Here is a 15,866-nt window from a genome sequence, read left to right on the forward strand (position 1 = left end):
GGCTCCTTGGACAGGGTTCCCCGGAGCCTGTCTCTGCAGCCTCCCTTTTCATGTTTCCGGACTGGACAACCACCCCTTCCTTTCTGAGCGCTGCCCCCTGCCCGAGGCTCCACTGTGGCCAGAGCAGGGGCCTATGCCAGGGCAGTGGTGGGCAGGTGGCCAGCAGGCCATGGAGGCCGGGGAGACCAGGGAGGCCGGGGAGGCCGGGGTGCATCTGCAGGCTCCCTCCCAGTAGCTGAGGGTGGGGAGCTGAGGAGCGTGAGCATCTGGGGGATTCCCAAGCACATGGGAAGGGCCTCTCCTCAGGGAGACCCCACTGGCAGCCCGTAAAGGGGGTTGGGCCTTGGGCCGTTTCAATCAGCAACAAAAGAAATGCGGTTCCATTTCCTTGTTCCAGGTAAGACCCTGGGCCATGCTCCCGTCTGTGTGTGTGTGGTGGGGGGGGGCGGGTAGTGGGGGAGGCCACAGGGGCCAAGCATCCAGGCGTGGACAGGAGGCTCCCAAGATCCGGCCAGGAATGATCTTAACGAGTGTTACACAGTGAAAGTAGTCCCTATAGAAGATTCAGGAAACCGGGATCCCTGGGTGGCGCAGTGGTTTGGCGCCTGCCTTTGGCCCAGGGCGCGATCCTGGAGACCCGGGATCGAATCCCACGTCGGGCTCCCGGTGCATGGAGCCTGCTTCTCCCTCTGCCTGTGTCTCTGCCTCTCTCTCTCTCTCTCTCTCTCTCTGTGTGTGTGACTATCATAAATAAATAAAAATTAAAAAAAATTTAGAAGATTCAGGAAACCAGAGAGGAAAATTAATAGAACCCACCTCACCTGAAGAGAGTGTGCCCTGTGCCCTGTGCCCCAGCGAGTGTGAGGTGGCCTCCGGATACGAGTGTCCTCTTCGGCCTGGGGCTCAGCCTGCACTCCGCCCATGGCCCCAGGCTCCTAATTCCTCAGTGACCTCCCACCCTGTTCAGGACAGGAAGTCCTCACTTCCCAGGGGCTGACACTCGTCCATGTCCACCCCCACGCCAGCCCCAGACCCCTCAAGAGCGTCGCAGCCGCCACAACCGACTCGTGCTAGGCATTGCCATATGAGGCAGCGGAGCGAGGGGACTCACAGTGGCTCTGTCCCCTACTTAGTCCCTGAGATCACAGGTCAGCACCATCCACACATCACAGGGGGGCCAAGGTGAAGCTCAGAGGGCTTGAGACGAGGCCTGACTCCGCTGTCAACCGCTGTGGCTGGCTCCGCCCATTCCACAGCCCGCAGCTCCGGTGACACAGGACAGCGCCTCTGTGCTTTCGTTGTGTTCCCTGTGGGTGTTTCTGCAAGTCCGCTTCCCTGTCCTGCCGCCTGGAGAGCTTGACTTCGCCTCCTGGTGACTCGTCCCGCCTCTGAGCCCCTCCTCTCCATGTCCCCATAGAAACTGCCACTGTGGTGGCAGCATCCATGCCCTCCCGCCCTCCCGTGGAGCCCCTGCAAAGGAGGCAGGAGGGAGAAATCATCCCAAACTGGGAGGAATCAACTGCTTCATGGCTTAATGGTTTCATTGCCGGTGCCAGGGCAGAGCCTGCGTGAACAAACACGGCAGCACCTTGCTGCCCATCCGTCGGTGTTCATCCCACAGCCCTGGACAGTGTAACTCCGTGACCCCAGGGTCTTTGCTCCACATCCACGAGCCCCAGCAGCGCCCAGGGTGCACAGAGCCCGGTAGAGTGGGCTAGCCTGTCTGCGGCGGGGACTGGGAGGACCGCGGGGCCCGGGACAGAAGGTCTCAGCTGCTCCGGGCACCTCTACAGTGGTATCCCTGGGACTTCCTGTCCCGGACAGGACTCCCTGGCTGCTGAATCTCCATCCCCTCCTTACCACCTGCCTGGCTCTTTTTTAAAAAAATCTTCCTGTGATTTCTCTCATCACAGAGTTCAACCTCTCCCTGGCCCACCCCGTCGAATGTATTTTTTTTAAATTTTTATTTATTTATGATAGTCACAGAGAAAGAGAGAGAGGCAGAGACATAGGCAGAGGGAGAAGCAGGCTCCATGCAGGGAGCCTGATGTGGGACTCGATCCCGGGTCTCCAGGATCACGCCCCGGGCCAAAGGCAGGCGCCAAACTGCTGCGCCACCCAGGGATCCCTCGAATGTATTTTAGAGTCTTGAACTCACAGCAATCCCTAACTCATCTTTGTTGCGTGGGGGCCTATGGCATGAACGGATGTGTCGTTTCCGGGGGCTTGGTGATCAGCAGCCTCCAGGTTGAAGAAACCCGAAAATAGTGATAAGACCTTCTGCACCCGAGACGAAGCTGGGGTGAGCGACCCCGGGTGTCAGCACGGAATTCTTGGCTGCTTCAGACAACCACGCAGGCGGTTTCTGTTCTGCATCCCTTGGGAGGCTGCAGCTGCCGGCCACTCGTTTCCTGCCCCAGGTGCCATCCTGGGGCTCCTGATGGGTATTGGCCGAATCAGGGGTCTGCTGGGATGCTCCCCAGAGCTCCCGCACTCTGCTTAGAGTGAGGGGTCGCCCGCGGGTGTCAGGGGACGGAGACCTGGGAAAAGACAGCATGGCGATCATGAGATGTCATGAGCCAGCTCCTCCAAGGAGCCCTCCTGGATGCCACCCCCCGCCTCGGCTCTAGCCCTTTGCCATGTTGTGGGATGGGGGTGGGGAGAGCCTGCCTTCCCTTCCTGGGCTCAGGTACTGACTCATCCCATTTGCAGTTGGGCCCCCTGGCCAAATACTTAGTGTTCAGGCCCTGCCTTTGCCAGCAAGGTTAGTCTTGCATTAGGACCCAGTATCTGCAACTCCCGAGCCACTTCACACCCCAGCTCCACACTGATTTTTTTTTTCTTTTTCTTTTTTTAATGCTACACCTTCTTGCCAGGCTCCTCTTCCTCCAGGTTCCTGGGTAGGGGGCGGGCGGTCATCGATTGCACGAACACACACAGAAGTAATAGGTTTCAGGAATGACGCACTGTATAACCATCTTTAAAAAATAAAGAATTTGGGATCCCTGGGTGGCGCAGCGGTTTAGCGCCTGCCTTTGGCCCAGGGTGCGATCCTGGAGACCCGGGATCGAATCCCACGTCGGGCTCCCGGTGCATGGAGCCTGCTTCTCCCTCTGCCTATGTCTCTGCCTCTCTCTCTCTCTCTCTGTGACTATCATAAGTAAAAATTAAAAAAAAAAAATAAAGAATTTTTTTTTCTGAAGGAAATGAGCATTTTTCCTCAAGGAAACAGTCTCACAAAGGTAGGAATAGCCCACAGCACAAACTTGACTCATTATGTGGAGCTATTTGCCAATTAGTCCATAGATCTTTGCTTCTGGAGGGAAAAAAAAAAGCCCATTAAAATGATTTTCCCAAAAGAGAGGTCTAGACTCAAAGATAAATGAGAGACTGCACGTCCGGGTGGCAAACGCTCCTGCAGCTGTACGGCAGCCCACGCTCAGCCCTCGCGGGCTCCAGCCCTGGCGCCCATGCCCTTCCCCCGACTTTCAAAAACACGGGTAAAGCAGGGGTGAGGCCTCGCCCAGGGAGGGCCAGCCCACGCGGAGCTGGGTCCGCCCGGCAGCAGGGGTGGCCAGCGCCCCGAGGAGGCAGGTGCCGGGCCCAGGCTGCAGAGAGGCTGCCCTGGAGGGCCCGCTGTGGGCCGCCCCGCTCCGCCCCGCCCGTCGCTTCCCTCCACCTACGTCTACCCGGGGCATGTTCTTCTGATAAACGGTTGGCGCACAAACCACTCGAGCACGGTTGCAGCCTCTGCTTTTCCCCCACGCTTCCCGCCCCACGGGCTGCAAGTCCCTGCCGAGCCCTGGGAGGGGTGGGGAAGTGTGGTCCCCCCGGGGCAGGAGTGTGGACGGGCGGCCCCTGACAGCGGAGGAGTACCCCTGCCAGGCCCTGGAATCCCTGGGGACGCGGTGGGCTCAGGGGGCAGGGGGCGGCTCCTCCGACAAGGCTCCCCTGGGCGCTGCCCCTGGCCCACCAGCCCCGCTGGTTCCCAGCCTTGAGCTTTGGCCACACGAGTGTAAAGGGAGATCACTATGTTTTAATCTGTGTTTCTGGGATGATGCGAGGCTTGAACATCGCTTTATCTGCCCGATGCCTCTTTGGGTCTGCTGCCTGTCGACGGCCTGTTGGGGCCCTTCCCCTAGTCCTCCGTGGCGCTTGTCACCTTCTGGTTGCCACAAGAATTCTCTTGAATCGCCAGCTTTGGACTTTGGGGCATCTTCCTCCATCCCTCTTGCATTGGCACCCTGGTGCATGATGAAGAGAAACCCATACCTTTTAGGTCATCGGTGCACATTTATTTATTTATTTATTTATTTATTTATTTATTATTTGTTTATTTTTAAGGTTTTATTTATTTGACACAAAAAGAGAGAGTGAGAGAACACAAGCTGGGGGAGCAGTAGAGGCAGAAGGAGAAGCAGACGTCCCACAGAGCACGACACTGGGCTTGATCCCAGGACCCCGGGGTCATAACCTGAGTCGAAGGCAGATGCTTCACTAACCGAGCCCCCCACCCCCCACAAGTGCACACTCTGCGTGTGTGTGCACCTCGTGGTTTTGATTCAACTGTGTCGCTGAAGAAGTCCTTTCCTACCTTTGAGGCCACAGGCACGTTCTCCTGAATGTCCTGCTGTGAACTCCCACCTTTCACAGGTACACCTTTGCTCACACCTGTGGGAGGCAGAGACCCAGTTTTAGTGCTTCCCTGGGAGAGTCTGTTTGAATCCATAATGTCACTCACACTTTATTTTCTCAGTGTATTCCTAGGGACACATTTTCTTCCTTCTAGTGATGCCGTTATTTTTCTCTGGAAAAAGACTGGTACCATTTGTACAGAAAACCAGAGCTCTCTGTGCTGGTGGCTACAATGTCTTACAAGAATACGGTGTCCACTGGCGACCGAGTGATGGCACAATAAATTAGGTAAAAAAAATTGATTTCTAGCTTAGTGGTTGCAGGAATCATTAAACTTGACATTTTATTTTCTTTGAAGTTCAAGACTCTATAAGAACTAGAAATAATTCCAATTTACTTCCTATTTGATGTCCTGGGAGACTCCAAGCCCTATACACAAAACATAACGAGAACGTGACATCCCCAATTCTAAGTGCAAAAACTTAATTTCATCACAGGAACAATAGGGGATGTAGACTTGTCTCCTTTGTGTGTGTGTCTTAGCTTTGCCACTGTCAGTAAAAGCACGATTTCTGTTTTTTTCTCTTCCTCTTTTTTTTTTCTGTTGGACTCACGCCAACCTCCCCATTTTTCTGTCTCCAAATTCATAGTGAATTGCAAAAAATGGAGAAATTCTAGTAAGCAAATGTCCAAGTAGACTTTTCCCTTTTACTTTACTGCATTTAATCAAGGTGTGACACACAGACAGAGAAATATGCAAATCATGAGTGTACAGCTCAGTGAATTTCACAAAGTGAATGGGTCATATAACCAGCTCCCAGGTCAAGAGAAAGACACTGCTGACATCTCAGAGGCTGTCAGGCCCCTTCCAGGAATGAGCCGTGCCCAGGTGGAGCACTGGCCATCCTGCCAGCCTCACAGGTTACTGTCGCCTGATTTTTTAAAATTAATTAACTTATTTATTCATGAGAGACACAGAGAGAGAGGCAGAGACACAGGCAGAGGGAGAAGCAAGCTCCATGCAGGGAGCCTGATGTGGGACGCGATCCCAGGACCCCGGGATCACGCCCTGAGCCAAAGGGAGATGCCCAACTACTGAGCCACCCAGGCATCCCTCGTGTGGATATCTATTTGACCCAACACCATGTATTGAAAAGACTCTCCTCTCTCCCTTGCACTGTAGTGTCACTTTTGCAACATGCAGGTGACCACGTGTGTGTCTATCAGTAGCAGGTGGTCTTCCTAGATGGTCACCCTGCACGTCACCATACTCTACCCATCGAGAGGGTGGGGGGTAGCTCTCACTTCCCTCCTTGAGTCCAAGCAGGCCTTATAACCTATCTCAACCGCGGAGGATGGCGAGGCATGGCCATGCCAGTTTGGGCCCTGAGACACCTAGTGGCTCCACTCTCAGGCTGGGGGCATCCAGTCCTGTGTCAGAATCAGAGCACAGAGTCCTGAAGCAGAACCATTTCAGTGGCCTGTCGCCGTGTGGCAAGCTTTTGTTACAAGTGGAGTCCACTGCAAGGGTAGGACCTATTGGGGCTGCACACCCAACAAGGACACAGTGCTTACTGGGCACCTGCTGTGTGCACCCACACTACCTTGCCCAAGCACTCATTCTGTTCCCTCTCCACCACCTTCTGGAGAAAGGACTGCTATGGCTAACATTTTACAGATGAAGAACCGAGTCTCAGAGGGGATGAAAAACTTGCTCAAGGTCACCCAGAAGGTGAGAGGAAGTCTGGGGTTGGGACCAGGCTGTCTCTGTCCTGCGGATGAACAATTTGAAGGCCCCAGGCCCCAGGAGGGTCACGCCATCCCTAGAATCCCTGGAGTCTTGTTCTATTTTTCATTTTTCCATCTGTTGGCTCCAGCAGCTTTGGCCATCTGGTGACGTCAACTCCTGTGCAGGTTCATTTTCTTCTCAGGAAGGGGTGCCAATTGGCCGGTTGTTGCAAATCATAGAGGCAACGTGGAGGGGGACTCCTGGGGCAGTGGGGGCTGGGGCACAGAAGCTCCAAAGAGGGGCACGTGGAGTAGCTCTGTGGATACGTGGTGTGCAGAAGAGAAGGCAAGTGTTGTCCCTGTTGGCTCGGAGACCCCCAGGACCATGTGATTGAGGAGGGTTTTGACAGTGTTAGGATTACAGCCCTGGCTCACAAATCTTTAGTCCAGAGCTCTTTTCAGCACACACAGATGCTTGTATGTGCACACCAGACACTAAGACATGGAAAACCCCAAGTGCCGGTCTGGAACGAGCTTGGTCCATCCTGAAAGGGAGCAGTGCAGCCCCCCCACCCACAGTGTTGACAAGGAAACCAATGCACTCGATCCTTCTAGCTGCCCACCCCCTGGCAACCACCGGAGCTGAACTAGTGGATCATCCCATATGCCCACATCATGCTGTTAAAACCTGTCTTCTGGGACTCCTGAGCTGGGAACCCAATGGTCTGGGATGTACTCACTTGGAAAACTGCCACATTTGTATTATTTGGGTGAACCTTATTAAATCAACATTTTGCAGACCAAATGGTTGAACGTCGGAATTGCATTGAGTCCCAACAAATAAGGACATTTGGGGCAGTAAGGTTGGCTGTGAGACGGGAGGTGGCAGGCAGCAAGGGGCGGGCAGGCAGGGGGTGGAAAGGCATTCCCGCTGGAATTGAAGGACCACTGGGTGGGGCTCCGGCCGGCTGGCAGGACAAGGCAGCGGTCAGAGCCGGTGAAGCTGGGTGCTAAACTCAGGGAGGTGCAGGGACAGAGGACAGGAAGGTGTCCAATCCTCAAGCATAGTTTCCCAGACCTGCTGTCCCTTCCTTCCCATCTCCACCGCCCCCCACCCCGACCTCCACGACCACCACACCATCCCCCTGGGGACTCGGCTCTGCTCCGCTTGGCTGCTCTGCAGACAGGCAGCTGCTCCTTCTTTCAAAACTTGGTTTTGCCAATTTTTAATGTGCATTGTAGAAAAATGGAACTGGACCTCATTCTACCTTTTTATAATATAAAAATCACATTGCTATGCTTTGAGGATAAATGTGATATTTATTCAATAGTAACAGTGCATTTGAAAAGACTTACATGCATACACCACGTATCAGTGAAAGTGCTGCTAGAGTTTCAGTATCAGACTTGTTTAGTTACTTACCAGTTACTCATTATATTTTGTAAGGAGAACATTTTTAGAATCTTAATAATAGTACTTGATTACTTTTCATTCAGAAAATATCTATATGTTTTCCACAATGTTGAAGCTAAAAATGTACCAGAACATACAAAAATGTTACAACGTCCAACACCTTCTGACAGCTGCCCTGGTCGACTTTTCTTCCCCTGTGGGGTTTCCTCTCCACTTGGTGGAGGCTTTGTCCTCTGGTTTGTGTTAATAAAGTTTTATTGGAACACAGGCCCCTTTGTCACACTTGTCCAGGTGTCCACCTGAGCCACCAGCCTGCTGGCTGACTTTCTTGACTATACTGGCTGTACTGGTTATGTCTTGGATCTTTTAAAGCCTCTTTCTTTCATATTTCTTTTATTTCTTTCTTGAGACTTGGTGTTTTTCTCAAGACTTTTTAATTTTAATTTAATTTTTTAAAGTTTTTATTTATTCATGAGAGACACAGAGAAAGAGGCAGAGACACAGGCAGAGGGAGAAGCAGGCTCCATGCAGGAAGCCCGATGTGGCACTCAATTCCGGGACTCTGGGATCATGCCCTGGGCCAAAGGCAGATACTCAACCACTGAGCCACCCAGGCATCCCAAGACTTTTTTTTTTTTTTTTAATTTTCTTTCTTTTCTTTTTTTCTCTTTCTTCTCTTTCAGTGGTTGGGGCTACTTGACCATTATCCTGTGTTCTACTCTATTAGCATTTATAGAAAAATGTATTTATCCTCTCATCATGGCTAGTCCTGCTCTTTGGCTAATAGACATTTGGAGTAACCAATGAAACCTCCTCTTACCTGGTTACCATACGTGCATCCACTGCTGATCTGTTTTTCTCTTCTTGCCTAGTTGTGTTTATCTTTTCTGGGGGTGACTCCCAATTCCCTGTGCTTATTCCTGCTCAACCAGGTGGAAACAAGTGGATGCCTACCCCCTGTGAGCTGACGTGTAATAGAAGAAGCAAAGTGCTCACATACATAAACATGCTAGGCTCGTGGATGCCAGTACAGGCTTCTTACACACAGCACGAGGCAGTGCCTGATTCCTTGACTCTCCACCGCTTCGACGTGTGGGGCATCTTTGAGTCACTGCAAGTAACTGACATTTCTATTTGTTTGTTGTCTTATTTATTATCTGTTTGCCCTGGACCAGATGCAGCCCTGGAAGCATAGCCCGAGGGCCAGAAAAGGTGACCACCACAATATTGGGCTTGGCAAGTATTTCTTAAATAAGCACATGAATAGGAAAGTCTGAGTCAGGACACAGAAAAGTCCAGGCATTCTAGGGTGCCTGTGGGCAAGGGGTAGGCAGTGACATGGAGGTGTGGGTGGTAGTGGGACCTTGGGAGGCCACGGGGCATGGGTCCACACCAGTGCCCATGTTGCCCGCTCAGCCTGGTGTCAACACATAATTGTCTGCCTTTTGCCCATTATACACCACAGCCTGTGTGCCCTGGGACCTCAAGGGAGGCTCTTGCCCAGGCTAGACCCCAAACAGAGTAAGTGGGGCCACATGGGGAGGATGGGCAGGGCGAGGGAAGGCAGATATCAGGGGATTTAGCTTCTGGATGGGGTGGGGGGCTGTCTTGCCCGTGTGGAAATTCTTGATGCCTAAATGTCTAGAAAATAAGCAGGGGCCTACCCCTCTCCCCCGAACCAAGGGTATGCAGGTTAAAGTGAGTAGCAGCCCTGGGAAGCCAGTCTGGCTCTTTCTTCACCCTAGACCTCACCTCACCTGCTTTGGGGTTGGAGCTGCCCAAGCCCTGATGGATTCCCAAGGCTCCTGCACTGTCCTGTCCTTCCTCTGTGCTGCCTGTTAACGCCAGGCCCTGCCCGAGACTTTGGGGTTGGTGCCTAGGAACCAGACCTCTCCTGTCTTCTCCATGACATGCCTCTAGGGGTGTTCAGTGGGCACCTCTGGTTATAATCATCTGCCTTAATTACCGAGGGCCTCTCCCCATGCCTGTGGCTGTGGCTTGCATGATGCACAGTGTTGAAAGGACGGGAAATAAATAAGAGGTCTTGCGGGCAGGAAGGCTGGTCCAGACAGGGCTGGAAGCATCCGTCACCTGTTCCTTATCTGTTCTTCACAGCCCACTGGAAGTTGGTGCAATTATTGTGCATTAGATTATAACCTGCAGGGATTTATGGGTGGTTCAGAGAGATGCACTCCAAATGACACCTGGTCTAATCAACTCTTTTAGTTTATGTTATTTCAAATTGGGCTCTGGTTCCAAAGGTTGATATGACCCACGGGCAGGAATCACAACTCCCTACTCCGTCACAGTGGCACAGCCTGGTGTCAACACATAATTGTCTGCCTTTTGCCCATTATCTCCAACAATAAATTGTGGGCCTGTGGCTCTCCAGCCAGGACATTTTTGATGATGTCAGGGGCGCCCAGGAGCTGATGACTTAATTTTCTTGGAAACTGCAGGATCATCTGTCACCGCCCAGGACAATGGAAACCACAGCTGCAGGGCCGTCACTTCTGATTTGGGGAAGGCGAGGCGAGGGTGGATGTGTCCAGGTCAGGCTGGATCGGTGTGAGAACGGGGGAGACAAGACAGCCCCAAAGACCCAGGCGCTGCTTAACATCCTGGGTGAAATCCCTCCTGTGGGAACAGGCGCCAACACCGGCAGGGCCACTTCAGAGGACGGAGTGCTGCGGGGCCATTCTGTGCTCTCAGAGGGAGATGTTGATTGCACGATGTCTGTCTTCCTCGGCAGAATAAGTACTCCAAGAGGGGCAGGGCCACAAGGGTTTGGCAGCAGAAGCCTCTGTGGACCTGAAGAGAAATCTAAGTGGAGGGCAAAGCCCAGGAGGCGGTAAGCCGGGACAGGGTGACCAGGCCTGGCAGCCTTGGGCCTGGAAGTTGGGGCTACCACTGGTCAGCCACCAGGGTGCTGACGGAAGTCACCCAGGCTCAGACATGGTAGGCAGGAGGGAGAGCCGAGCACATCATGTCCAGTGACCTGCTCCTTCTTCATGTCCACCTGGCTCCTGGGCCCACCTGCTCCAGCAACAGGGAAGCTGGAAGTCCGTTGGTCCTCTGAGAGAGAAAAATACACATTCCTGATAGTGTCCTAGAGTTTTCGAGCTGAAGAACTTTAATGAATTTTTATTATAAAATATAAAATAAACAGGGAACTGTATTATTTCAATGAGAAGAAAAAGCAGGCTAGTGGTTCCACCAGAGAAGGGCTGGAGGTGGGCCCGACTGACCCCACAATGCAAACCCGGGGTGGCCATCTGCACCCAGGCCCATAGCTCATACTGCCCGCCGGACGTCAGCAGGGACTTGGCCAGTGTCTGCCACAGCCCGCAGAAGCATTCCCAGGAGGGAAACTGGTATGGAATACTCAGTCCTCGCTTGGGAGATGTGCAATCAGTTCAGGCAATCGGTTCACCAAAGAAAGCCATATTTGGGTACTCGGCTCCACGGCCGTCAGCCCTGTAAGCTGTGTCCACTGCACCAAGGCACTTGGTTCCATGATGGCCCCCTTATTCATGTGGCTGGAGAAGAGCACTATACCTTTGCAAACTCACCATCTCAGCCTCAGGAGGACAGGCTGGTAAGTCCTCCAGTCCATGAAGTGTGAAAGCTGAAGTTATTTGCATCGTCAGGGAGAACGCAGTCAGTGGGGAAGCCCTGCCTTGGTGGCCATCAGCAGAGAGTAACTGAACAGTTAGACTACAGGTCTCACTTGTACCTGAGGCTGTGGCCCTCAACGACGCCAGGGCTGGTCCCCAGGGCTTCCCCACCTGTCCTGAGCTCTTCATACCGTGAGTGAGCAAAGTAGACAAATCTCAACTCTATCTAAAGTCTGATTTCCTGAGTAAAAGGCTGTGTACATGTGCAAAGTCCTAAGAAGTCAGTATAGGTAAAGAGACTGAGGATGCTGTTCTCATAGAAAAATCTCTAAATTCTTTCTGCTCCTTCTGCTCCGAAAGCCTCTGCATGGAACAGGTGCATTTTAGGTATTTAAAAATATTACAAGACCCTGTGCTGACCAAAGCCCCTCCCACGCGGGATCCTCCTTTGGTTGAGATAAGGTATAAGTATCCATATCCACGGAGAGACCTTCCTTCCTGGCTGTGCAACACAAGTCCTTTCTCTCAGAACATCACCCTGTCTGGACAAGGAGTGTTTTTTAGCACAGGGTTCCAGCTGTTATCAGAGGCCATGAACATGAGACAAGGAATGAGTCGTGCAGGGCATGTGGAAAATCTGCAGCCTGGGAGCTGTCTTGAGCAGGTCTGCTTCCCCTACATTCCTGCCTTTCTCTGGACACCTGGGACATGTTCTGACCACTGCTGGAGAGCCTGTGCTCACTTGCCTTATTCATGGTTGGCCTGCAGAGCTGTGATATGCCATGGAACCGCCCATCTTGTGTTGTTTTCTAGAAATGCAGGTGTCTGTTTCAGCACCTTACATGACAGTAACTTTTTCCTCCATGTAAAAGGCCTTTTCAAAAATCTAGATCAATGGCGCCAGAATGCATGGATCAGTTTGAGGGGCCCCCGACTGGTCACTCTGTCCCTGAGCTGGGTACCAGGAACATGTGGATTGGCACATTAACAATTACTCTTTCTATCTAGCTGATCATCTCATCATATTTTCTTTTCTTTTTTTTTAAAAAATATTTATTTATTTATTCATGAGAGACACACAGAGAGAGGCGGAGACACAGGCAGAGGGAGAAGCAGGCTCCATGCAGGGAGCCCGATGCAGAACTCAATCCCAGGACCCCAGGATCTTGACCTGAGCCAAAGGCAGATGCTCAACCACAGAGCCACCCAGGTGCCCCCTGTCATATTTTCTTTTATTCAGCTTTATTGAGGCATAATTGACAAATACAATTGTAATATACCTAAGGGGTACACATGATGATTTGGTATGTATAAGCATTAGGAAAGATTTTCGCAATCAGGCTAAGTACAACCCATCACCTCACATATTTACTTTCCTTTTTTGGCATGAACACTTAAATTGTACTCTCTTGGCAAATTTTCATCATAAAATACGGTGTTATGAACTGTAGTCCCCATGTTATATATTAGTTCCTCAGGCCTCACTCATCTGCTAACCTCTCCCCATGTCCCCAGCCCCAGCTCCTGGCCACCACTACTCTACTCTCTGTTTCTATGAGTTTGACTTCTTTTTTAGACCCAAATATAAATTATACCATGCAGTATTTATGTCCATACTACCCAAAGCAATCTACTAATTGAAAGCTATCCCTATTAAAATTCCATGACATGTTTCACAAAAATAGAAAAAAGAATCCAAAAATTTGTATGGAACACAAAAGACTTCAAATACCCAAAGAATATTGAAAAAGAACAAGACATCACATGTCTTGATTTCAAGCTATATTACAAAGCTATAGTAACCAAAATGGTATGGTGTTGACAGAAAAACAGACACAGTTTGATGGGACAGAGAGGAAGCCCAGAAATAAACTCATGCATATGTGGTCCATTAATTTATGAACATGCAAGAATATGCAATGGGGAAAGAACATTCGCTTCAATGAACAGTGCTGGGAAATTGGAGCCACGTGCAAAAGAATGAAACCAGACCACTTCTTGCACCAGACACACAGAAATCAACCCAAAATGCATTCAGTTCAATTATCTTTCATAATTGCTAATCTAGAGGGTTTTAGTTTATGAATGTTGGTTGCCTGAAGTTTTGACATCAGGAAAAATCACAAAAGCATATCCAATGAGGGTGTTCTGAAGGAGGCGGGGAGAAGCCGGGGAGGGGTGCATGTTCAGGAGATGGAGGTGGCTTCTAGGAAAACAACTGGAAACTCCTTAGGCAGACAATCAATCCCTGGATGGAGACAGACCATCTCCTGCGTACTTAGTCTTTGATTCTCTCTTCTTTACAGGAGCCAGAGGAGGGAGGGGAAATAGGCCCTACTGACTGTTGCTTGAGTCCCCTAATTGCCCTGGAACAAAGAGCAGCGCCCCTTGGAGAGCAACCAAGGGAACAGTAGGCGCTCAATCAGCACCTTGCCCTCGGTCTGTGTTAGGCTCTCAGGTCCCCTGGTGTGGCCCTGCGCCCCTACAGGAGGAGGGGCTCTGTGGCCAAGCCTGGGGCTGCCAGGGTATTACCATCAAGCTTCGCTTCCTGCTGGAAGTACTTCCGACCTGCAAAGTATGAGCTTTCTCACTCCCTGAGGACAAAGAAACGATAAATGATGATTCCCTACATTGAAGGACGTTCCCATGGGCTAGGTTGCCCGGCCTCTGCACTCTTTCCCCACAGCTGGGGACTCTTGTGCTCTTACCAGGTATCATTGCCACCCCACCCCACCCCCACCCCCAGGATCCGCCGAGGCCACATCTCTGGTTTTGCTTCACGCCAAAGGCCTTGGAGCCTCAGCGGGAATATGTGAATGGCCACCTTTAGCCTGTTGTTGGCCGGGCCAGGGTGTGAACCCTGTCTTCAGACTCCCTTCGGCTCCCGTGTTGTATCGTTCCAACATGATCACTGGTGCAATGAATCAGAAGAGCTCCTGAATGTTATGCTTTTAAAATCTTTTTTTTTTTTTAAGATTTTATTTCTTTATTTGAGCTGGAGTAAGAGAGAGAGCAGAATGAGGCATGAGGGGCAGAGGAAGAGGGGAAGCAGACTGCCCATTGAACAGGGAGTCTGTCATGGGATTTGATCCTAGGACCCCGGGATCATGACCTGAGCCGAAGGCAGATGATTCACCAACTGAGCCACCCAGGCACCCCTTTTAAAATGGGTCTCTTTGAGAAGGTTTAGGGTAAGGTTGGGAAAGCAACAAAGCAGAGTTCTGGATTCATTTTTAAAAAAGGATATTTCTTTAATGTGACAAAACGTAAAAAGTATCTATCTCAACCTCCAAAACCAGCACCATGCTTAATGGTAAAATCCTCAAAGAATTCTCAGGAAGGAGGCACAAGAGGAAGAAACCCACTATTTCTGCTGTCGTGTGCTATTGTTCTGGTGGTATTTGCCAACAGAATCACGAGAGAGGAAGAGAATTAGGAATATATAATTTGTTATTATTTGTAGGTTGTGTGATTGTATAACCAGAAAATCCAAGATGAAACCCAGACACCAAACCAAGCAATTAAAAGATTTCAGCAAGGTGGCAAGGTACAAAATTACCGTGCAGCCATCACTAGCTTCCACATATCAAACACAAAAAAGAGCTAGTTGAAAGAAATACATTAAATACATTACCAGCACGAAACTAAAAATAATTAGAAACAACTTAACAAGACCTTTACAATATCTGTACAAGAGATGCTTCCAAATACTCCTGAAGGATACAGAGGACACTTGGGCAAATAAAAAGCACCCCCCCCCATAGTCTTGGGTGGGAAGACAGCCTGAGTGCGCAGTGACACCGAGTGCATCTCCAGGGCACCTGGTAGACGTGTCCTCAGCTCAGCCTCCCCTGTGCCCTCCCTGATATGTCCCACCGATCTGGGACACGTCCCTCACCTTCTGAGAGGCATTGATCCTGAGGGCGCACCCTAATACATTTTCTGCATGCAGATCTTCACCTCAGCACGTGTCCTGGGAACCCTGGTTCGCCACAACACCACGAGCTGCCTTTTCTCCCTAACTCAATTTATAAAGTTGTAGGCAATCCCAATAATCATGATGACATAATTTTGAGACTGGATTGATGAAGGAAGGCAGGCAGGACTTGCCCTTCCAGACATTCAAACTTAAAGCTTTTATGATTAGATCAAGGGAACCTAACAGAAAATCCCGGAGCAGACCCACATCGCCACAGGAATGCAGCACAGGAAAGGCGGCAGCTCCAATTAGTGGGGGAAATAGATTGTCCCGTGGATAGTTTGTTTACTGTGTGTCATGCGGGAGCTTTCACTTTTGCCGCATGAGAACTCACCACAAAAGTTAGTGTCTTAAAACCACAACAAACATACAGTCTCAGGATTCTGTGATTTGCGAGTTCACAATGACCGTACGGGGTGATTCTGGGGTCTCCCGTCAGGGTTCCGTCCAGCTCTGGGGACTGGGCTGAGGTCCTGCAGGGCAGTGCACTCGC

Source organism: Canis aureus, chromosome 15 (genome assembly GCF_053574225.1).
Source record: "Canis aureus isolate CA01 chromosome 15, VMU_Caureus_v.1.0, whole genome shotgun sequence".
Lineage (NCBI taxonomy): Eukaryota > Metazoa > Chordata > Mammalia > Carnivora > Canidae > Canis > Canis aureus.